Consider the following 24,634-nt stretch of genomic DNA (forward strand, 5'->3'; position numbering starts at 1 on the left):
GATTAATCACAGAACTCATATTATATTCTAATTATAATATAGGTTCTTTATCTTTTTTAAAAATGAAATTAGAAATGATAATGATTATGAAATAAAAAACTCATATCATAATTTTTTTTTTTCATTATTGTGAATCCACTCCAATCGAATATTGAATAATCAAATTCTTCAATTAAAATTCAAAGTTTTCGAGATCTTTAAAAAAGTGGATTAATCGGACGAGGACAAAGAGAGAGTCCCATTCTACATGTCAATACTGACAACAATGAAATTTCTAGTAAAAGGAAAATCCGTCGACTTTATAAGTTGTGAGGGTTCAAGTCCCTCTATCCCCAAATCCTCTTTTATTCCCTAACTATACTATATTATTATTATTTATCCTCTTTTTTTTTTTCTTTTTATCAATGCACTTTTTTTTCTTTTTATCAATGCAATGGGTTTAAGATTCATTAGCTTTCTCATTCTACTCTTTCACAAAGGAATGCGAAGAGAACTCAATGGATCTTATCCTATTCATTGAATAGATTTCTTTTTTATTAGAGTATCGGCAAGAAATCTTGGTTATTCACTCTATTTTTAAGTTTTATTTAAGTAAACCATGCACAATGCATAGGACTACCCCCCCCATTTTCAAATTTAAAATTTGAAATACTTTAATTAATTTTTAGTCCTTTTAATTGACATAGATACAAATACTCTACTAGGATGATGCACAAGAAAAGGTCAGGATAGCTCAGTTGGTAGAGCAGAGGACTGAAAATCCTCGTGTCACCAGTTCAAATCTGGTTCCTGGCAGAGAAAAAAAAAAAAAAGATCCACCGAATAGGTATTGATCCAAATACCTCGAGATGGATTGTGATACATATTCATTAATAATATTTATTCATCTAAGTGGATAAATCTATAATATAAATATAGAGGCACTTCTTTTTCTTTTTAAAGAAGTTTTAAAATATATCTTTTCTTTATGATAAAGAAGGGGGTGAGATTCCCCTTTATTTTTTTGCGTTTCTTAATTTTGTATTCCGCTATTCCGACGAATATTTTTTTAGTCTTGCTTATCTTTATCTTATCTTATTTTCCTAGTTGTGCTAAGTAATGTGCGCGGTACAAAGTTCCTGGTAGAGAACTTCTTTGAGTCATCCTATTTTTCTGTTCATATGAAGGAAATTAATATGCGATTTTCAAAATAGGGGAATCCAAATGAAACCCTTTTTTTGCTCAGTCTATCTGGAATGCTTTTGTATAATTAGGAATTAATTATAAATAGGTATTCCGTTTCATCTAGGAAAAGAACCTAAAAATATTCCTTGACTTGAATAAAATCTGGAGTTGTGTTGTATAAGTGAGCATGAATTTCTTATCATTCAATGAGCATCTTGTATTTCATAAAAATTGGGGGTTATATAATCCTTACGTAAGGGCCAGCCTATCCAACTTTCAGGCATTAGGATACGTTTAAGGCGCGGATGATTATCATAAGAGATTCCCACCATATCATAAGATTCGCGTTCTTGAAAATCGGCACTTCTCCAAATCCAGAAGACAGACGGAATTCTAGGATTATCCTTTTGGGCAAAGACTTTTATGCAGACTTCTTCTGGATTATCTATACCATATTGTATTCTCGTAAGATGATACACGCTAGCTAAAGATCCACCGGGTGCTACATCATAAGCACATTGGGAGCGTAAATAATTGTAACCATATACATATAAAATGACAGCAATGGAATCCCAATCCCCTGCTTTTATTTGTAAAGTCTCTATTCCTCGGTGATCAAAGCCCAAAGATCTATGAACCACCTCATGTTTGACTAGCCAATTAGATAACCAACCCTGCTGCATTGTCTTCATCTCTCCCTCTTTGTATAAATATTTCACATTTCGGATGCAAGTTTGAAAGATTGCCCTGCTTTTTATTTTTCTACACAAAAGAGCCCCTCTCCTAATTCACTAATTTGTAGGAAGGTACTGAACTTTTGGATTTGAAAAAAGTTTCAGAAGATATATCTAATGTAGATGGTGATTGATAGAGCAATTCTTGCTCATAAGTTCCTGTATGAGTACTGCGCCTAACATAAAGCTTGTGACTGGTAGTAAAACATCTATTTTTATTTTGAGATAGAGTTTGATCCTCAACTATTTCTCGCGATATCTTCTTACGAAGTTTTGTTAGGGCATCTATAACTGCCTCCGGTTTAGGTGGGCAGCCCGGCAAGTAGACATCCACAGGAATTAACTTATCAACTCCCCGAACAGTACTATAGGAATCCGTACTGAACATTCCCCCTGTAATAGTACAGGCTCCCATAGCAATGACGTATTTTGGTTCAGGCATTTGCTCGTATAATCTCACTAAAGAGGGAGCCATTTTCATTGTTACCGTACCGGCTGTTAAAATTAGGTCTGCTTGCCTAGGACTTGATCTTGGTACCAATCCATAACGATCAAAGTCGAATCGTGAGCCTATTAATGAAGCAAATTCAATGAAACAACAACTGGTACCGTATAGAAGGGGCCATAAACTGGAGAGTCTTGACCAATTCGAAAGATCATTTGGTGTAGTTGAAATAACAGAATTGGAACTTGTTTGGTCAAGTAAGGGAAACTCAATCAAATTCATAACTGTCTCAATAGAATCTTTTCCTTCTTTTTTTTTGTCTAAATATTCAGTTAAGACCATTCCAAGGCTCCTTTTCGCCATGCATAAACTAAACCAACAACTAAGATAAGCACGAAAATCAAAGCTTCGATAAAAACGGATACACCCAATACGTCGAAACTCATTGCCCAAGGGTATAGAAAGACGGTTTCCACATCAAAAACAACAAAAACGAGCGCAAACATATAATAGCGTATTCGGAATTGTACCCAAGCCCCTCCCATGGGTTCTATACCCGATTCATAACTAGAAAGCTTCTCTGGTCCTTCACTAACCGGGGCTAAAAGTCCTGAAATCGAAAATGCCAAAATAGGAATAAGGCTTGCTATTATTAGAAATGTCCAAAAAATATCATATTCGTGAAGCAGAAACATAATGTACTCCCATTAATGTGGAATAGGCGGAACTTAAATTAGTCAATTCAATTCAGCATTGTCAATTTATCCAGAACTTCTCTCTTTTCCTCGGTGAAACAAGAATCTTTTTTGTTCAAACAAAAGCGCTTAGTTTAAGTTTAGCCTTTGTTTCCTCTGTGCTGCATCTTCTTTAAAGATTCATCCAATGGAATCCCAACTCCCTTTCTTTTGGATTTCCATTCTATTTAGATATGGTGTATGTAGATCTAATTCTTATATAAAGAAAACTTTCTCGTTTCACTTTGTCTCGCTTTCTCTAGAATCTCTAGAAAAAAGAATAGCTCTATCCTTTATTTAATATTTAATAATAAAATAATAAGAGACTATTAAATAAAAATGAGAATACTACTAAATTAGAACCTAATTAAGATAGTAGGACTAATCTATGCAGTATAATTAATGAGAAGTAATACTATAAAATAAAAATAAAGAACTCTATTTCAGAACTATGAGACAGAATATTCTGTTTTCTTATTTACTCTTTACTTTATTTTTTCTATTTAAAGTTGATCAATTTACATAATGTATCTATAAACAAAGTAATAAATATACTTAAAACAAAGTAGGAATTCGCAAAATGGATAAAATCATTGCAGTTATTATAGGGAAGTCTAGAGATATCCTATTTGAAGGAGGACGGGATTCAAATCAGGGAAAGGATCCTTTCTTCTATTGATTTGATAGAAATTCGTTTTTCTTTTCCTGTCTGTATGATTTTGATTTTCGATGAATGAGCCTTTGGTAATGCTTTTATCTCTATTCTATGTCGCAGGCGCCTATCCAGTCTATAAACAAATACTAATGAGAAAATGAAAACTATACTAAACTAAAGAAAACATAGGATAGAGATCCTAAAATCTAAAAAAGGGCATATTAGGGCTATACGGATTCGAACCGTAGACCTTCTCGGTAAAACAGATCAAACGGATTATTATCGAAATGATTTGAACTGTTTCAAAGACCCAACATGCATTTTTTTGCATTGGGCTCTTTCATAAACTGATTTAAAGATCAGTTAGTCCACCATAGTTTTTCTTTACGGAAAGATAATGAGATGGCTCCCTGTGCTCTGATTGATTTTTTGTATTATGATCTATCTAGGAGCAATACCAAAGTGTTTCAAAGGAGGATTACCTTGACTTAGGTCTGCCTCCGGTCTAAATTAAATCAACCTAAGTGAAATGGAGTCTCTATCGTTCCACTGCAAGAGTTAACTATGAGACTTCATACACCTTAAAGTTCATAGAACGAAAAGAAGTTTTTTGGAGGCCCTTATCCTCATTACGCCTAGCATTTAGTGGGCTGGATATTTACCTTATCAACTAGCAAATCCATAAGGGTTCTATTTGATTAGGCACCTGAATTGGCACCTGAATCGGACTGAACCGACTGTTTGTCAGGCTACTGTTCTCCTATTCTCTCGAATCTATGAAGTAAGACATTGATTTTGCAATAAGATCGATTATGTTCATTGCATAATAAGCTCCTTTGAAAAGCATTGGCGCACGTGTAAACGAGTTGCTCTACCGAACTGAGCTATAGCCCTTATCAGAGATATCTTAACATATAGATAATTTCTTGTCAAGATGAATATTTTCTAATGCCAGAGGATACCCCTTTGATCTGTATCTGTTTAGTATTTAGTTTAGTATTTAGTATATAACAGACCAATAACAGAGCGGTATTGCTTAGAAAAGGGATTCAATATATAATCGATCGAAGTAATGGGTCTTCCTTTGTGGTGATAAATTGCCTACTTAACTCAGTGGTTAGAGTATTGCTTTCATACGGCGGGAGTCATTGGTTCAAATCCAATAGTAGGTAAGTAGGTAGAAAAATTACTAGATAGCATTGGACTTACTTCGCTTCGCTATCTAATAACTTTTTCTACCCCTCTTCCCTTTTTCTTTGTATCAACTATAAACCACTGGATTGTCTTCAATTGGATGGGGGAATCCAATTGACAGCCTCGATTCGTATCCTAGCTCGTCTGAGAGCGAGCTTCGCTTCAACCAAATCTTTCGTACCCTCAGCTTTACTCAAGTTAGCTTCGGCTATTTCAAGTGCCTTTTGAGCTTCTTCCGGATCAATATCACTACCCAGTTCCGCATCATTTCCTAAAATGATGATCTCATTATTAACTATTCTCGCAAAACCGCTCCACAGAATCGCTGTTAACCATTGGTCGTTGAGGAGGCGTATTCTCAAAGGACCCATATCTACTGCTGTGTTAATGGGGGCGTGGTTTGGTAATACGCCAATTTGGCCACTATTAGTGGATAAAATGATTTCTTTCACTTCACAATCCCAAATAATTCGCTTAGGAGTCAGTACATAAAGATTTAATTTCATTTCTTCGATTTGTTCTCCTCTTCTAAGGTTATAGCTTTCGTGCTAGCTTCATCGATGTTACCCACCAAATAAAAAGCCTGTTCAGGTAGGCCGTCTAATTCTCCGGAAAGGATTAGTTGAAATCCCCTAATAGTTTCCGCAAGAGCAACATACTTTCCTGGAGAACCAGTAAAAACTTCTGCCACAAAGAACGGTTGTGATAAGAAACGCTCAATTTTTCTTGCTCTTGCTACAGTTAAACGATCCTCTTCCGATAATTCATCCAAGCCAAGAATTGCGATAATGTCCTGAAGTTCTTTGTAACGTTGTAAAGTTTCCTTAACTCTTTGCGCAGTTTCATAATGTTCGTTGCCAACGATCCGAGGCTGTAACATAGTCGAGGTTGAATCTAAAGGATCTACTGCTGGATAAATACCCTTGGAAGCTAATCCTCTGGAAAGTACGGTAGTAGCATCCAAATGTGCAAATGTTGTGGCAGGGGCAGGGTCGGTCAAATCGTCTGCAGGTACATAAACTGCTTGAATCGAAGTTATAGATCCCTTTTTAGTAGAAGCAATTCTTTCTTGCAAAGAACCCATTTCTGTACTAAGAGTAGGTTGATAACCCACTGCGGAGGGCATTCTCCCTAATAAAGCGGATACCTCTGATCCTGCTTGAACAAAACGAAAGATATTATCGATAAATAAAAGCACGTCTTGCTTATTAACATCTCGGAAATATTCCGCCATAGTTAGGGCAGTTAAACCAACTCTCATACGAGCTCCCGGTGGTTCATTCATTTGGCCATAGACTAGAGCTACCTTTGATTCCTCAATATTTTTTTCATTAATTACTCCGGATTCCTTCATTTCCATATAAAGATCATTTCCTTCACGAGTCCGTTCCCCTACTCCACCGAATACGGATACGCCCCCATGAGCTTTAGCAATGTTATTGATTAATTCCATGATCAGTACTGTTTTACCTACTCCAGCCCCCCCAAATAGTCCTATTTTTCCTCCACGTCGATAAGGAGCTAAAAGATCGACGACCTTAATACCTGTTTCAAAGATGGATAATTTCGTATCTAACTCGATAAAGGCAGGCGCAGATCTATGAATAGGGAACGTTGCACTACTATCTACAGGACCCAAATTGTCAACAGGCTCCCCAAGAACGTTGAAAATTCGTCCGAGAGTAGCTCCACCGACCGGAACACTGAGAGGAGCTCCCGTGTCAATCACTTCCATTCCTCTCATCAACCCGTCCGTAGCACTCATAGCTACAGCTCTAACTCGATTATTTCCTAATAATTGTTGTACCTCACAAGTCACATTAATTTGCTTATCGGCAGTGTCTCTACTCTGGACTACCAAAGCGTTATAAATATAAGGTAACTTGCCTGGGGGAAAAGTGACATCCAGCACGGGTCCAATAATTTGATCGATACGACCTGTACTTTTTTCTTCAATTGTGGAAACCCCGGGAGGAGAAGTAGTAGGATTGGTTCTCATAATTATCACATAATTAAAAAAAAGGAATTTGTCGAAATTTTTCTTTTTTTATTGTTGAATAATGCCAAATCAAATCAAAAAAAATCCAAAAGTAAAAAGGAAATGAATTAGTTAATTCAATAAGAGAGAAAAGGGGACCAGGACTTGATTTCGTTGCCCAAGCGAATCCCATTCAATCGTTTACTCATGGAATGAGTCCATTGGAAAGTTCAATCAATCTTTTTTTTCATATACATTTTGCCTTTTGTGGAGGATCTGTGCCTACTCTACTTTCCTATCTAGGACTTCGATATACAAAATATATACTACTGTGAAGCATAGATTGCTGTCAACAAAGAATTTTATTAGTATTTAGTTAGGTATTTGCATTCAAAATAAGAAAAGAGAACTATTAAGAACTTGTAAAATAAGGATTAGGAATTAATTTGGGTTGCGCTATATCTATCAAAGAGTATACAATAATTATGGATTTGGTAAATCAAATCCATGGTTTAATAACGAACCGTGTTAACTTACCATAACAACAACTCAATTCCTATCGAATTCCTATATTGGAATTCCTATAGGATAGAACATACACAGGGTGTACGCATTATATATGAATGAAACATATTCATTAACCTAAGCATGCCCTCAATTTTCTTTAATGAGTTGATATTATATTAATTGAATATCCTTTTTGTTTTACGAGATTTTTGCTAAAGTTTCATTTACGCCTAATTAACATCGAGTAGACCCTGTTATTGTGAGAATTCTTAATTCAAGAGTTATAGGGAGGGACTTATGTCACCACAAACAGAAACTAAAGCAGGTGTTGGATTTCAAGCTGGTGTTAAAGATTATAAATTGACTTACTACACCCCAGAGTATGAAACTAAGGATACTGATATCTTGGCAGCATTCCGAGTAAGTCCTCAGCCTGGGGTTCCGCCCGAAGAAGCAGGGGCTGCAGTAGCTGCCGAATCTTCTACTGGTACATGGACAACTGTTTGGACTGATGGACTTACCAGTCTTGATCGTTACAAAGGACGATGCTATCACATCGAGCCTGTTGCTGGGGAAGACAACCAATGGATCTGTTATGTAGCTTATCCATTAGACCTATTTGAAGAGGGTTCCGTTACTAACATGTTTACTTCCATTGTAGGTAACGTATTTGGTTTCAAAGCCCTACGTGCTCTACGTTTGGAGGATCTACGAATTCCCCCTACTTATTCAAAAACTTTCCAAGGCCCGCCTCATGGTATCCAAGTTGAAAGAGATAAGTTGAACAAGTACGGTCGTCCTTTATTGGGATGTACTATTAAACCAAAATTGGGATTATCCGCAAAAAATTATGGTAGAGCGTGTTATGAGTGTCTACGTGGTGGACTTGATTTTACCAAAGATGATGAAAACGTAAACTCACAACCATTTATGCGCTGGAGAGACCGTTTTGTCTTTTGTGCCGAAGCTATTTATAAATCACAGGCCGAAACCGGTGAAATCAAGGGGCATTACTTGAATGCGACTGCGGGTACATGTGAAGAAATGATTAAGAGAGCTGTATTTGCAAGAGAATTAGGGGTTCCTATTGTAATGCATGACTACTTAACTGGGGGATTCACCGCAAATACTACTTTGGCTCATTATTGCCGCGACAATGGCCTACTTCTTCACATTCACCGTGCAATGCATGCAGTTATTGATAGACAGAAAAATCATGGTATGCATTTCCGTGTATTAGCTAAAGCATTGCGTATGTCTGGGGGAGATCATATCCACTCCGGTACAGTAGTAGGTAAGTTAGAAGGGGAACGCGAAATGACTTTAGGTTTTGTTGATTTATTGCGCGATGATTTTATTGAAAAAGATCGTGCTCGCGGTATCTTTTTCACTCAGGACTGGGTATCCATGCCAGGTGTTATACCGGTAGCTTCAGGTGGTATTCATGTTTGGCATATGCCAGCTCTGACCGAAATCTTTGGGGACGATTCTGTATTACAATTTGGTGGAGGAACTTTAGGACATCCTTGGGGAAATGCACCTGGTGCAGCAGCTAATCGAGTGGCTTTAGAAGCCTGTGTACAAGCTCGTAACGAAGGGCGCGATCTTGCTCGCGAAGGTAATGAAATTATCCGAGCAGCTTGCAAATGGAGTCCTGAACTAGCCGCAGCTTGTGAAGTATGGAAGGCGATCAAATTCGAGTTCGAGCCGGTAGATACTATTGATTAACTAGATAAAACTAAAGATAAAGAAGGTATAAATAAAAAAGAAACGAAATAAAAAGAGAAAAAAATCAGTTATGAAATGCAGTAATTCTTCTTTATTCTTCTAATTGATTGCAATTAAACTCGGCTCAATCTTTTTTAGAAAAAAAAGATTGAGCCGAATAAAAATAGATCATGATATGATCATGAGACTTGACAAATTGAGATTCGTCTATTCTATATATCTAGAATATATATATTAAGGTATAATACAATAAAGAAATACAAATAAAATAATAAAATAATAAAATATAGTATTATCATATGATAATGATAATGGAATCAAATACGCAGTATTTACAGAAAAAAGTCTTCGTTTATTGGGAAAGAATCAATATACTTTTAATGTCGAATCGGGATTCACTAAGACAGAAATAAAGCATTGGGTCGAACTCTTCTTTGGTGTTAAGGTGGTAGCTGTGAATAGCCATCGACTACCTGGAAAAGGTAGAAGAATAGGACCTATTCTGGGCCATACAATGCATTACAGACGTATGATCATTACCCTTCAACCGGGTTATTCTATTCCACTTCTAGATAGAGAAAAAAACTAAAGGAGAATGAATGAAAAAAGACATAGTTTGGAAGTTAGACCTTTTTATAGGACTCTCTTTCAATTTCAAAAAAGAGGACGTTTGAAACTTTTAACAGGCGTAATCGTGAGTCAACAAGTGACTCGAACTGTGTGTAAAAAAAGAAGCATTTTTTTTTTTTCAAAATGCTAGAACTAGATAAGGAAGTTTTCTATAACCTTGAGAAAAAGGATAAAAAGGTAGTTTTTTTTTAGTTTATGACTCCGATCAAGAGCGAGAAATCCTTGATTTGGGATTGGACATAGAACCTGGACCCATCGTAGAGACGTTTAGTTCAAAAGAAAGGATCGTATCCTGATGGTAAGAATTATACTTTCGTGGAAATACAGCGCTATAGACTTCAATGCGGTAGAGTAGACGTTTTGTTTCTAATTTTTCTGGACCAAACCTCCGCTCCGACCCAACGATACAATGAATTTTTTCTGTTCATATTCATAAATAAAAAAGATTCGGAATCGCAATGCTACTATATGCGTCCAGAGGAGTATTTGGAATAATATTCTTCTATAATCCATTATTGCGGGGGGTCTTACTAACAGGGCTTCGCTGCACGGGACAGGTCTTCGTCGAAAAGCTAACTCCACCCGGCATTTTCATACCCTTTCTTTGGGTGGTATATCGCCTTTTAAAGTCTAAGAGGGTAGTAGGGGATCTATAGTAGGTAAGATAATTTGCCCTTTGATTTTGATTGAATATACTATTTTTCCGCCTTTACCACGCATTATTGTATGCGCTTCTAGAGAAGTATGTATGCAGGAAGTAAATTCTAACCGCTTTCTTTTGAATCCAATTTCAAATTAGATTAGAAAGATAGAAAGGCCATGAGGATGGGAAAATCAAAATAAAATCTTTTTAATTAGTTCTCCTTTTTTGGAATTTTCTTATTATCCTTTCATTTTTTTTACAGAATATTTTTCAAACTAAAAATAAAAAATACAATACAATAGTCAATATTCCTTATAATAGATATACTTAATTATATCATAAGAATCTTAAGATATTTTTCGACTAGATAGAAATAGTAAATTTGAATTGAGACACCTATTCCATGACGGATTTAAACTTACCTTCTATTTTCGTGCCTTTAGTAGGCTTAGTATTTCCGGCAATTGCAATGACTTCTTTATTTCTTTATGTGCAAAAAAATAAGATTGTCTAGTATTTTTTAGTGTAAGTAATATAATATGGTAGGGTATGTGGCTTTTTCTACACACACTTTCTACACACAAATGAAAAACGGTTATGGATGCGGATATAGGCTACGAGCATAAATGCATGAATATGCAGAGCCAGGTATAGCGAGTTTTATTTTATTTATTTTAATTGAATCAACGAATATTTTTTGAATAGAAAGTCAATGTATCTAACCTATTATTTCACAGGAGTACTAGTTGCTGAAGGCGATTTCAGAATCAAAAAAAGTAAAGTCAAAATTATTTAGCTTATTCTCTCAATTTCAATCGACCGCTGCTGGATTTAGTATATCTAATATGAATTGGCGATCAGAACACATATGGGTAGAACTTCTAAAAGGTTCTCGAAAAAGGGGTAATTTTTTCTGGGCCTGTATTCTTTTTCTAGGTTCACTAGGATTCTTATCGGTTGGGATTTCCAGTTATCTTGGTAAGAATATTATATCTATACTTCCATCTCAAGAAATTCTTTTTTTTCCGCAGGGGGTCGTGATGTCTTTCTACGGAATCGCAGGCCTATTCATTAGCTCCTACTTGTGGTGTACTATTTTGTGGAATGTAGGTAGTGGTTATGACCGATTCGATAGAAAAGAGGGAATAGTGTGCATTTTTCGTTGGGGATTCCCTGGAATAAAACGTCGCGTCTTCCTTCGATTCCTTATGCGGGATATCCAATCAATTAGAATTCAGGTTAAAGAGGGTCTTTATCCTCGTCGTATTCTTTATATGGAAATCCGGGGCCAGGGGATCATTCCCTTGACTCGTACTGATGATAAATTTTTTACTCCACGAGAAATTGAACAAAAAGCTGCCGAATTGGCCTATTTCTTGCGCGTACCAATTGAAGTATTTTGAGGTATCTTTTTTGAACTGAGTTGAATGAAGAAAAGAAGAATTGGAAGAAGAAAAGTTTTCTCAACACAGGGAGGAAGTCCCTTCTAAATTGGATTTGTTATTGTAAGGGGATTTTTAAGTATTTATCTAAAGGAAGGAACAAACGAGGATAAGAGAAATTTGCTTTTAATTTTTTTTTATCCAAGTTAGATATATCGCATACTATTCTTCCTTTTTCATCCGAAAGGGCTTTTTTTTTATTCTATTTCACTATTTCATTCCATCTAGATCTAAGAAAGAACCCAATGCACTGAAATTCCACTAATAACTAATATACAAAAAAGAAGAATAGATACAGGGTATCAAACCTATAGAGTTTTTGCTTCAAAGAAATAGAAATATCATGAAATAGAAATATCATCATATAGAGTCAGGGAATGGAATAGAGTCAGCGAATGAAGCATATTCATTAACAACTCCATTTACAGATCAAAAATGAAAAAAAAGAAAGCATTGCCTTCTTTACTATATCTTGTATTTATCGTACTTTTGCCTTGGGGGGTCTCTTCCTCATTTAACAAATGTCTGGAACTTTGGATTAAGAATTGGTGGAATACCAGGCAATCCGAAACTCTCTTAACTGATATTCAAGAGAAAAGGATTCTAGAAAGATTCATAGAATTAGAAGAACTTTCTCTCTTGGACGAGATGATAAAAGGGAAACTAAAGACACATGTACAAAAACCTCCTACAGGAATACACAAGGAAATAATACAATGGGTCAAAATAAATAATGAGGATCATCTCCATACCATTTTGCATTTCTCGACAAATATAATCTGTTTGGCTATTCTAAGTGGTTCTTTTTTTCTGGGTAAAGAGGAACTTGTCATTTTGAATTCTTGGGTTCAGGAATTCTTCTATAATTTAAATGACTCAATAAAAGCTTTTTTTATTCTTTTAGTTACTGATTTTTTTGTTGGATTTCACTCCACCCGTGGTTGGGAACTAGTAATTCGTTGGGTCTACAACGATTTTGGATGGGCTCCTAACGAGCTTATTTTCACTATTTTTGTTTGTAGTTTTCCAGTAATTCTAGATACATGTTTGAAATTTTGGGTCTTTTTTTGTTTAAATCGTCTATCTCCTTCGCTTGTAGTCATTTATCATTCAATTAGTGAAGCATAAATTCATTTGATCTCCCGATATTAATATTAATCAAATTAGCAAGCATCTTTTTTTAGAAAGAAAGCCCTTTTCCATTTTAGCAAAATTCTTTCTATTTATACCTACTTTAAGGTATTCATCATTGCAGTACAACTGTTGCAGTAGAATGACAACAGATTCGTGTATAGGGAACTAGATTAGCTTAGCTACCTATCTAATTTATTGTAGAAATTCTGGGATCTGCGATTGGACATGGAAAATAGAAATACTTTTTCTTGGGTAAAGGAACAGATAACTCGATCGATTTCTGTATCGATCATGATATACGTAATAACTCGGACATCTATTTCAAATGCATATCCCATTTTTGCGCAGCAGGGTTATGAAAACCCACGAGAAGCAACTGGACGAATTGTATGTGCCAATTGCCATTTAGCTAGCAAGCCCGTCGATATTGAAGTTCCCCAAGCTGTGCTTCCCGATACTGTATTTGAAGCAGTTCTTCGAATTCCTTATGATATGCAATTGAAACAAGTTCTTGCTAATGGAAAAAAGGGAGGGTTGAATGTAGGTGCTGTTCTTATTTTGCCCGAGGGATTCGAATTAGCGCCGCCCGATCGTATTTCCCCTGAGTTAAAAGAAAAGATAGGAAATCTTGCTTTTCAGAGTTATCGTCCCGATAAAAAAAACATTCTTGTGATAGGCCCTGTTCCCGGTAAGAAATATAGTGAAATTGTCTTTCCCATTCTTTCCCCTGATCCTGCTACGAAGAAAGATGCTCATTTCTTAAAATATCCCATATATGTAGGGGGAAACCGAGGAAGAGGACAGATCTATCCTGATGGTAGCAAGAGTAACAATACAGTCTATAATGCTACGTCAACAGGTATAGTAAGAAAAATACTACGTAAAGAAAAGGGGGGGTATGAAATATCCATAGTTGATGCATCAGATGGACGCCAAGTGATTGATATTATACCTCCCGGACCAGAACTTCTTGTTTCAGAGGGGGAATCCATCAAGCTTGATCAACCATTAACAAGCAATCCTAATGTGGGAGGTTTTGGTCAGGGGGACGCAGAAATCGTGCTTCAGGATCCATTACGTGTCCAAGGCCTTTTGTTCTTCTTCGCATCCGTTATTTTGGCACAAGTTTTTTTGGTTCTCAAAAAGAAACAGTTTGAAAAGGTTCAATTGTACGAAATGAATTTCTAGGTCCCGGGATTTCTTACCATCAAGTTGGTAAAAAGCCTCGATTTATTGGCAATTGCTAGAATTATCTATGATCTATTTTGGAAATCCTTTTTTTGTTTAGACTGCTTTTTGTTTATGAGATGTCTGGAATTCCTTATTTATATCCCATGCAAAAGAAGAGAATCCAAGGCAAAGGCGAGAACAATCAAATTAAAATTTCTTCTTTTTCGGAGGGATTGCAGGTCTTCTTAATCGTCTATTCGGCACAAGAAAAAGCCTTTTTCTTGTGCCGATTCTTCTTGTATCAAAATAAGAATCCTTTTTCTTCCTAATTCGTCAAAGATTACTATTTCTTCTTTATTCGGGTCTGTCTCTTGGACCTCTTTTTCTTTTGCTTAGGTTTAGCCGAGGTAGTGGACAAACAGAGGGGAAGAAAATATGGCGGGGGAAAAATTTCTTGTGATTGTGAGCAAATTGCTTGGCTTGTTTAATTAAGTTCAACTTCAAATTTACAGAAATTTTGCAAAAAAAAAGTAAACTCTTCCATTGAAGGTTTTTTTATTTTTAGGCTAGTTGAATAGTTTTGATTAAGGTTTTATTAGTTTATTACTCGAAACTAAATCAAGGATTTTCAGGATACTTCCTTCGTGGAATAAGATATTGGATCCTCGAGTGATCTCTTTTTCTTGTTGCTTCATAAGAGTGAATCGAATAGATTCAATTCGCGTTATAAGAGTAAAATAAAAATTCCGCGGGTCCTTTCCGCTCTAATCAGATAAAGGGGGGTAAGGACCCGCTAAGCTCCTACTTTTTCATGTTTACAATCTGGTCCCTCCGATTACTATAGAGATGAACCCAATCCAGAATATGAACCATAAAAGAAAACACCTACTAAACCAATCACAGCAATACCAGCTACAGTACCTATCAGCCAAAGAGGAATTCTTCCAGTAGTATCGGCCATTTCCCCTACTTTCCTCCACATTTTATCAATTGGTCATGCTAGAGACAAAAACAGTCATGGGTAGTTATAAGGATGGTATCCTTCCAAATGGGATAAGAGAATTCTTATTAGTCTCTTTCTTTCTCTCAATTGAAGAAGTAATTGGAAAATAAAACAGCAAGTACAAAAATGAGTAATAAACCCCAGTATAGACTGGTACGATTCAATTCAACATTTTGTTCATTCGGGTTTGATTGTGTCATAGTTCTATAGTTGGAATTTGTTTTATCGTTGGATGAACTGCATTGCTGATATTGATCCACAAGAAAAAAACAGTAGGTACAGCTAGTCCGTGAATAGCCAGCCATCGCACTGTAAAAATAGGATAGGTTCGATCTATGGTCATTGAGGGCCTCCTAAAAGGATCTACTAAATTCATCGAGTTGTTCTAAAGAATCAAAACGGTCGGTTATTAACGGAATTCCTTGTCGGCTTTCCGTGAAATACTCGTTTGGCCTAGGACTTCCAAACACGTCATAAGCTAAACCCGTACTGACAAATAACCAACCCGCAATGAATAGGGAAGGTATAGTAATGCTATGAATAACCCAGTATCGAATACTGGTAATAATATCAGCAAAAGAACGTTCTCCCGTGCTTCCAGACATGCTGAACTCCCAAAATTTTTGTACATTCAAAAAAGGAATTGATTCCGTAAAAGATGGGATCGACCAGTAAATAGAAAATTACTGATATTTCATCCTTGTGAGATTGTCAATTTTGTACCAAAGGTGTATTTTGAGTATACCGAATTAGTATAGCTATCCTTCCTATGGCACAGCAATCTGGTTTTGCCTGGTTCCGAAACATAATTACTTTTTTATTTTTTTTTTGTCTATAGGTAAGCTATATGTTATTCAAGGCATCAATAGAAAACCCCATTTTTGTAGGTTCTACTTACTTTTCATTGGCTTCGGAATAATAGAGTAATTCGGAATAGCAGCCAAAATCTTGGGAAAATCTAAGTTAATGATCAATAGGTTTGGATAAATAATTTAGGAAGGATATTCTCATACTGACACAATACAAGGACAAGTATATGTGAAATCTATCCTTTCATAATTCGTAATTCATCCTTGTATTGTTTGTTGGATTAGGTCTAACTTTCTTGACCAAACTGCGAGCGCGGAACTTTACGAGATGAAATAGGGAAAGACAGAAGATAGAATAGAACTTAAAAGGATAATTGAAGTGACTCGTCTTCGAATCTACTTTGGTTGGAGTTCGAAAAAGGAATAAAAATAAAGTAAATTCAAGGAAGAGCTTTCTTTTTTTTTTTTTTTTAACAGCCCCTTGGCAGGTCGTGGAATGCTTTTGTTCTCCTCTTATTCCATATGGAATACAATCAGTTAAAATAAGAAGGAATAGGGGAATATTCGATCGTTCACTCCAAAAAGAGGGTCCTATTGAAAAAGAAATTATCCAAAATAGAAAGAAGTTTTTTTTTTCAAATTCAATTGTTTATTTATCTCTTATTCAAAAATTTCCCTGAAAATTGAATTTCTTTTTTTCATTCAATGGGGTTAGATGATCTAGTTCTTAATATTATTACTTTACTCAATTGACAAATTCCACAACAAATCTCTTGATTCGGAATTAGGGACTCATGTATCATCTGATGAATCCACTTTCTTTTACACTTCTGTATCTTACTCTATCTTGTTTTTTAGTATTATCTAAAATAACTGATGAATTATGAATTTTCCATAACTTAGGTAAATGCTTTACCAACATATGTAGTGTAGTAAAAAAAAATAAATGGAATTTAACTCTTTCATGCTTACTTTAACTAGTTATTTTGGTTTTCTACTGGCTGCTTTAACTATAACCCCAGCTCTATTTATTGGCTTGAACAAGATACGCCTTATTTGAATTGACTGAATAATTATAATTCAGAAAAGAAAAATCTTTCTTTGGGATTCCTGGCATTCTACGACTCTTTTCCAGACTAATTAGGAATTCTTTTCTTGGTCATTGAGATTCGTGGATAATTTAGAGTACTATTTAGGGATAGATCGTACCTCTTTTTTTATCCCCTCGAACAAATCGAAATGATTGAAGTTTTTCTATTTGGAATCGTCTTAGGCCTAATTCCTATTACTTTAGCGGGATTATTCGTGACTGCGTATTTGCAATACAGGCGTGGGGATCAGTTGGATCTTTGATTGAGTCATTTTTTTTTTTTGATTGACCTCCTCCAGACCAGAGAGGAGGTCAAATTGAAATTGGAGTTACAATTCAATTTTGTTAAGTTATTTTACTCTGCTTCGACATAAAATAGATGGAATCACGCTCTGTAGGATTTGAACCTACGACATCGGGTTTTGGAGACCCGCGTTCTACCGAACTGAACTAAGAGCGCTTTCATTCATTCAAAAAGAAAATCTTTTTCTATTCCTAATGTATCTCACGTACGTATAGTCTCCACAAATTCAAGTTATACCCACTTTACTTTAATTGATCTCGTCGCTACTGCCTATAAAGAAGAAAGAAGTAATAGGTAGGGATGACAGGATTTGAACCTGTGACATTTTGTACCCAAAACAAACGCGCTACCAAGCTGCGCTACATCCCTTTTCCAAATTAAATTGTTGTACAATGCCATTGTACACAATTCCTGTCTTCTTTTCCACATCATAATTTTCTTCTTCTTTCTTTCTCTATCTATATATAGAACCCTCGTGTCATTTCTTCTTTTTGGTCTCATATAATTAAGGAATTATATACATATAAAATCCAATATAATTCAATATAATTTCGCCTATAAAAGAAGGATTACTTTTCCTTGGTAATATATAGGAAGAAGGGGTCATCTTTTTTCTTTTTTAGGGATAGGAAAATTTCGTCGATATGGTTCATTTTATATATAGCATAACAATCTTGGGGCAAGAGTTTATGATCATATATGTATTCCAACAAGGAAGGAGGATTTTCAATGCGGGATATAAAAACATATCTCTCTGTAGCACCCGTGCTAAGTACTCTATGGTTTGGTGCTTTAGCAGGTTTATTGATAGAAATTAATCGTTTATTCCCAGATGCTTTGTCATTCCCTTTTTTTTAATTCTAGTTATTGCTATGGGAGGGATAGATTTCTTCGTGATATGACAAAATTTGATCCTTTTCAATCTTTTTTTAGTATCGGAAGGAAAAGAAAGAAAAGATGGATTGGGTTGAACCTCAGAGTCATTAAAATTTGGTAAACCCCATTTTTTGAAAATAGAAATTCAATTTAAAGGGGTACCCAAGCTAAATAAGGCCTCAGAAATCAGAGCATAGAAAAGGCGGGGCTGGCTAATTAAATGAAAGGATTTCGAACCAAAATCTTTGCTAATTCGACAAGGATTGTATTCTTTAATTATTTCTCTATTTTTTATTACTTACTTAAAGAATAAAAAAAAATTATTCTAATGAATTTTATTCTTCTTCTTCGGATTCCAAATAGAAGAATAAAAGAATAAGTAGAAGAATTAAGTTAAGTCAATCCAAAAAGAAAAGGAGGTTCATGGCCAAGGGAAAAGATGTTAGAATCAGAGTTATTTTGGAATGCATCAGTTGTGTTCGAAAAGGTGCCAATGAGGAATCGACGGGGATTTCTAGATATAGTACTCAAAAGAATCGCCACAATACACCCGGACAATTAGAATTCAAAAAATTTTGTCGTTATTGTCGCAAGCATACGACTCATCACGAAATAAAGAAATAGGAACATCGTGTGTTTGATCTTTCCAAACAACAGAAAGAGTAAGAACTTCATATTTAATATATAAAGAAAACATAGTATAGAATACAAAATACAAATCAACTCATCTGATTTCGGTAGATATTATTTCATATGTATAGAGGGTATTCCATATACTATAATATGAATCAAATAAGATATGGATCAAAGAAAAACTACTTCTTCTGGATCCTAAATTAATAAAATAAAGAAGTGAATTTCAAATTTTCAAATTTTAAATAAGGAATAAATCATGTATACATCTAAACAACCTTTTCTTAAATCTAAGCAACCCTTTAGTAAATCCAAGCAAACTTTTAATAAATCCAAGCAACCCTTTCGTAAATCCAAGCAAACTTTTCGTAAATTCAAGCAACCTTTTCGTAAATCTAAACAACCTTTTCGTAGGCGTCCCCGGATTGGCCCGGGAGATCGAATTGATTATAGAAACATGAGTTTAATTAATAGATTTATTAGTGAACAAGGAAAAATATTATCGAGACGAATAAATAGATTAACCTTGAAACAACAACGATTAATTACTCTTGCTATAAAACAGGCTCGTATTTTATCTTTCTTACCGTTTCGTAACTATGAGAACGAAAAGCAATTTCAAGCCCAGTCAATTTCAATAATTACAGGTTCTAGACCCAGAAAAATAGACATATTCCTCAATTAACGCAAAAGTACAATTCCAATCGAAACTTAAGAAACAACAACCAAAATTTAAGAAACAACAACCGGAACTTAAGTTCCGATTGTTGATGTTTTATTCGAATTCGAAAGGGCCAGACCTATATATATTATAAAGAAAGTAATCCAGCTCGTTGATTCCTACCACTTAATCTTAATTTATTGTATCTTCCCGGAGTTCCCTCTCCGGGAATTCATCTTTTATTATTCCAGTATATTACTTTATTTATACCTTTAATTGATGATCTTTATTTTATTGGAAATCGTGTAAAGATTATTTGGATTTTGATACAGCTACTTGTGCAAGCATTTACGATTAAGAATCAATTTCTTCTTGTACAGGTTGTGTATTAATTTACTATAACTATCGAATACTTTATATACCCGCGTTTGCTGCGTTTATCCGAGTGATCCAACAAACGACGAAAATCCCTCTTTTGCCTACCTCTATCTCGATGAGAGGAAACAAAAGCTCTTTTTACCTGTTGGGTAATCATTCGATTAAGTCTTAAATGAGCCCCTCTAAAGTTTGAGGCAAATGAACGCATTTTTGTTCGTCGTCTCCGGGCTATATATCCTCGCGGAACTCTGGTCATTGAATCAAATTAACCTTAATGAATAACTAATGATTTCTCTTCTTTTAGCCACCCTTTTTCTCATTAATAACAAAAACTAATTATTCCGATATATAAATATTAATTCCAATGGCTTTTGCTATAGTAACCTTCCCCAACCACGATTTTTTATTCCACTCCGTTCAGTTATTTCTATACGAAATAACAAATTCATTCTAATAATACTAAAAAAATAGTGGGTTCCATCGTTTCTATGGTTCCCTTTTAAACGGTGAGGCCCTCTCTATACACCGGAGCCCTTTCTTTCATCAAAAGGTATTGCGAACTTGTATAGTCCACATTCTTTGGCTCTACTATCCATTATAGAGTAAATAGCTCTTTTCACAATAAGAGTTATCCATACAGTGACGGTATTTAATTATGAAAGTTGGCTAAGTAGCTGACCCTGTTAGTCCGTTCTTTTAAGATAAAGGAGCATAAGCCTTTTTCTTTTTATTACTATTTCCTCCGCTTAATGGATAACCATTTGCTACCAATGGGAGAATTGCTTCTTATTTCCAATTTAGATAATTGGATTTGCACCAAAGGAAACCATAAATTCCATATACCATAGAAATCTAGGATAGAGAAGCTATATCCTATTCATTGGTACTAATCATGGATACTTCAATTTTTTTTATATTTGTTTGAAGTCATGATCTGAACGAGTCGCACATACACCCTAGCACATGTTCCTCGACGCTGAGGCATCCTTTAAGCGCGGGCCGTTTTTCGAGCATTTCGTATTGGCTGTCTTGCGTTTCTAATAAGTTGTTTAACCGTCGGCATGTTGTATGTATATAGAAAAAAATGGATTGGTTTAGATCCATCTAACCTGATGATTGCTCATCATGAAAGTCCTTTCCTATTTTCTATTAATCGAGGAAAACACGAATTTAGCTGTGAAATAACTTACAAGAAATCCGGACACTACCAATCCTTAAACATTTCTGGAAACCACACTGGATCAGTATCGCAGTGCTTGTCAATCATTTCATCCCCTACAATATCGACAAGTCCATAAGCTTTGGCTTCGTCTGCTGACATAAAACATCCCTTTCCCATGTCTTCGGATACAACCCAAAAAGGGCTTGCCTGTTCTTACTGCATAAACCCTTGTGATCATTTCGCGAACATTGTGTAACTCTTCTACTTCTAGTAAAAATTCTGGTGTCCTTGCCCGATAATAAGCACTAGCAGGTTGGTGAAGCATAATCCTCGCGTGAGGGGAATGCTATACGCTTGGTGGGTTCTCCTCCAAGCAGAATGAAGGACGCCATGGAGGCGGCTATTCCGAGGCATATTGTATATATATCTGGTGTCAACCGTTTGCATCGTATCAAAAATAGCCATTCCTGAGATTAGCCACCCGCCTGGGGAGTTTATAAACAAAAAAATATCACTAATTCCATCTTCTAATACTCAGATATACCATGAGACCTGTAATATGGATTCGTGATCTCGCAACGAATCTCTGACCTAAAAAAAGTGTCCTTTCTCGATACATAACATTGTATAAGTCAACCCAAGGTCGCTTCTTCATCTCCAGGGAATCCGGTAAGGTACTTTGGAACACCAATGGGCATATTAGATTAATATTATTAAATTTAAGTAAGAAAACCACACTTTAATATGGAAACGTAAGAATGGAACAGAAAGAAAGAATCCGCAGTTTATTGTCTTAATTTTTATTCTTAATTCTATATGAATATTATAGATTCTATTAATTACGTAGATTGAAAGGTTATACATATAAGGAATGTAAGACAGATTGAATAAAGAAAAGGGAAATGGGTGATTTGAATGCTAAACAAAGAGGGGTAGCGATCTATTCTTCGTTTTTTTCCAAATTGGCCAAGTTACCCATTGCATATTGGCACTTATCGAGTATAGAATAGATCTGCTTCTCTTTCTTCTTATGAACAGAATTGGCTTCTTATTTTTAATGGAATGAAATAAATATTCGCGCTTTCTGACACAGAATCCCCTAGAAGGGGTTAGGTACATAGGATATGGATAGTCTTTTTCAATGCGATAAAATAAAGCGACATCGTGTCTATTTTTCTTTGCTAAAGGGGTATTTCCATGGGTTTGCCTTGGTATCGTGTTCATACTGTCGTATTGAATGATCCGGGTCGATTGCTTGCGGTGCATATAATGCACACAGCTCTAGTTTCTGGTTGGGCTGGCTCAATGGCTTTTACGAATTAGCAGTTTTTGATCCCTCTGATCCTGTTCTGGATCCCAATGTGGAGACAAGGTATGTTCGTAATTCCCTTCATGACTCGTTTAGGAATAACGGATTCGTGGGGTGGTTGGAGTATTTCAGGAGGAACTGTAACAAATCCGGGTATTTGGAGTTATGAAGGGTGTGGCAGGTACGCATATTGTGTTTTCTGGCTTGTGTTTCTTGGCAGCGATCTGGCATTGGGTATATTGGGACCTAGAAATATTCTCTGATGAGCGGACGGGAAAACCCTCTTTGGATTTGCCCAAGATCTTTGGAATTCATTTATTTCTTGCAGGGGGTGGCTTGCTTTGGCTTTGGGGCATTTCATGTAACGGGTTGTATGGTCCTGGGGATATGGGTATCCGATCCTTATGGGACTAACTGGAAAAGTACAAGCTGTAAATCCAGCGTGGGGTGCAGAAGGTTTTGATCCTTTTGTTCCGGGGGGAATAGCTTCTCATCATATTGCTGCGGGTACATTGGGTATATTAGCGGGCTTATTCCATCTTAGTGTCCGTCCGCCTCAACGTCTATATAAAGGATTACGTATGGGGCAATATTGAAACTGTACTTTCCAGTAGTATCGCTGCTGTTTTTTTTGCAGCTTTCGTAGTTGCTGGAACTATGTGGTATGGGTCAGCAACGACCCCAATCGAATTATTGGGCCTACTCGTTATCAGTGGGATCAGGGATACTTTCAGCAAGAAATATATCGAAGAGTTAGCAATGGTTTAGCCGAAAATCTTAGTTTATCAGAAGCTTGGTCTAAAATTCCCGAAAAATTAGCCTTTATGATTATATTGGTAATAATCCGGCAAAAGGGGGATTATTCAGAGCAGGCTCAATGGACAATGGGGATGGAATAGCTGTTGGATGGTTAGGACATCCCGTCTTTAGAGATAAAGAAGGACGTGAGCTTTTTGTACGCCGTATGCCTACTTTTTTTGAAACATTTCCGGTTGTTTTGGTAGATGAGGAGGGAATTGTTAGAGCAGACGTTCCTTTTAGAAGAGCAGAATCCAAATATAGTGTTGAACAAGTAGGTGTAACGGTGGAGTTCTATGGTGGCGAACTTAATGGAGTAAGTTATTCTGATCCTGCTACTGTAAAAAATATGCGAGGCGTTCTCATTAGGGGAAATTTTTGAATTAGACCGGGCTACTTTGAAATCTGATGGTGTTTTTTCGCAGCAGTCCAAGGGGTTGGTTCACTTTTGGTCATGCTACCTTTGCTTTGCTCTTCTTTTTCGGACACATTTGGCATGGCGCTAGAACATTGTTCCGAGATGTTTTTGCTGGTATTGATCCAGATTTGGATGCTCAAGTGGAATTTGGAACATTCCAAAAAGTGGGAGATCCAACTACAAGGAAACAGGCAGTTTGATACACATTGTTATAGTATCTTTCACCTCTCTTTTTTGATTTGACATGGGAAACATCTCCCATCCTTTCTTTGACTCTTTTTCTTTCTTTATATGGGAAATTATCCCAAATGACAAATGAATAGGTGTGGAAGTTATAATTGTAAATAAACCAGGATCGAATCTATGGAAGCATTGGTTTATACGTTCCTTTTAGTTTCGACTTTAGGGATAATTTTTTTCGCTATCTTCTTCCGAGAACCACCTAAGGTTCCACCAACTCCATCTAAAAGAATAAAATAATTTCATTTAAGTAAGAAGTCCCCCTATCTGGGAGACTTCTTACTTAAAATTAGTCCTCCGTGTTCTTCGAATGGATCTCTTAATTGTTGAGAGGGTTGCCCAAACGCGGTATATAAGGCATACCCAGTAAAGCTTACAAGTAAACCAGATATGGAGATGGCGACTAAAGTTGCTGTTTCCATTTTATAGAATTTCAAGATTACAATGGATCTACGAAAAGATCGTGTATTTACAACTACAACGGAATAGTATACAAAGTCAACACCAATGATTAAATAGAATTTATGGCTACACAAACCGTTGAAGATAGTTCTAAACCTAGGCCAAAACGAACTGGTGCAGGTAGTTTACTGAAACCCTTGAATTCGGAATATGGAAAGTCGCCCCGGGTTGGGGGACTACTCCTTTTATGGGGATCGCAATGGCTTTATTCGCTATATTCCTATCTATCATTTTAGAAATTTATAATTCTTCCGTATTACTGGACGAATTTTATCCAATTAGGTTTCTACTAACTAAAACTAGGAAGTCAGAGTTTTTCCATCCAAAAAAGCC

At 35.9% G+C, this 24,634-nt stretch overlaps 3 non-coding genes across 3 annotated transcripts; 1 reads left to right on the forward strand and 2 right to left on the reverse strand.

Annotated features, from left to right (window-relative positions):
- Window positions 1–722: 722 nt before the first annotated feature.
- Window positions 723–795, forward strand: TRNAF-GAA (transfer RNA phenylalanine (anticodon GAA)). The gene has a single exon. It is a non-coding gene; the product is annotated as a tRNA-Phe (tRNA).
- Window positions 796–17,446: 16,651 nt separating this feature from the next.
- Window positions 17,447–17,520, reverse strand: TRNAW-CCA (transfer RNA tryptophan (anticodon CCA)). The gene has a single exon. It is a non-coding gene; the product is annotated as a tRNA-Trp (tRNA).
- Window positions 17,521–17,659: 139 nt separating this feature from the next.
- Window positions 17,660–17,733, reverse strand: TRNAP-UGG (transfer RNA proline (anticodon UGG)). Its single transcript has one exon. It is a non-coding gene; the product is annotated as a tRNA-Pro (tRNA).
- Window positions 17,734–24,634: the final 6,901 nt, after the last annotated feature.

Source organism: Triticum urartu, unplaced genomic scaffold (assembly GCF_056163025.1).
Source record: "Triticum urartu cultivar PI428250 unplaced genomic scaffold, HENAU_Tu73 scaffold2, whole genome shotgun sequence".
NCBI classification, from domain to species: domain Eukaryota; kingdom Viridiplantae; phylum Streptophyta; class Magnoliopsida; order Poales; family Poaceae; genus Triticum; species Triticum urartu.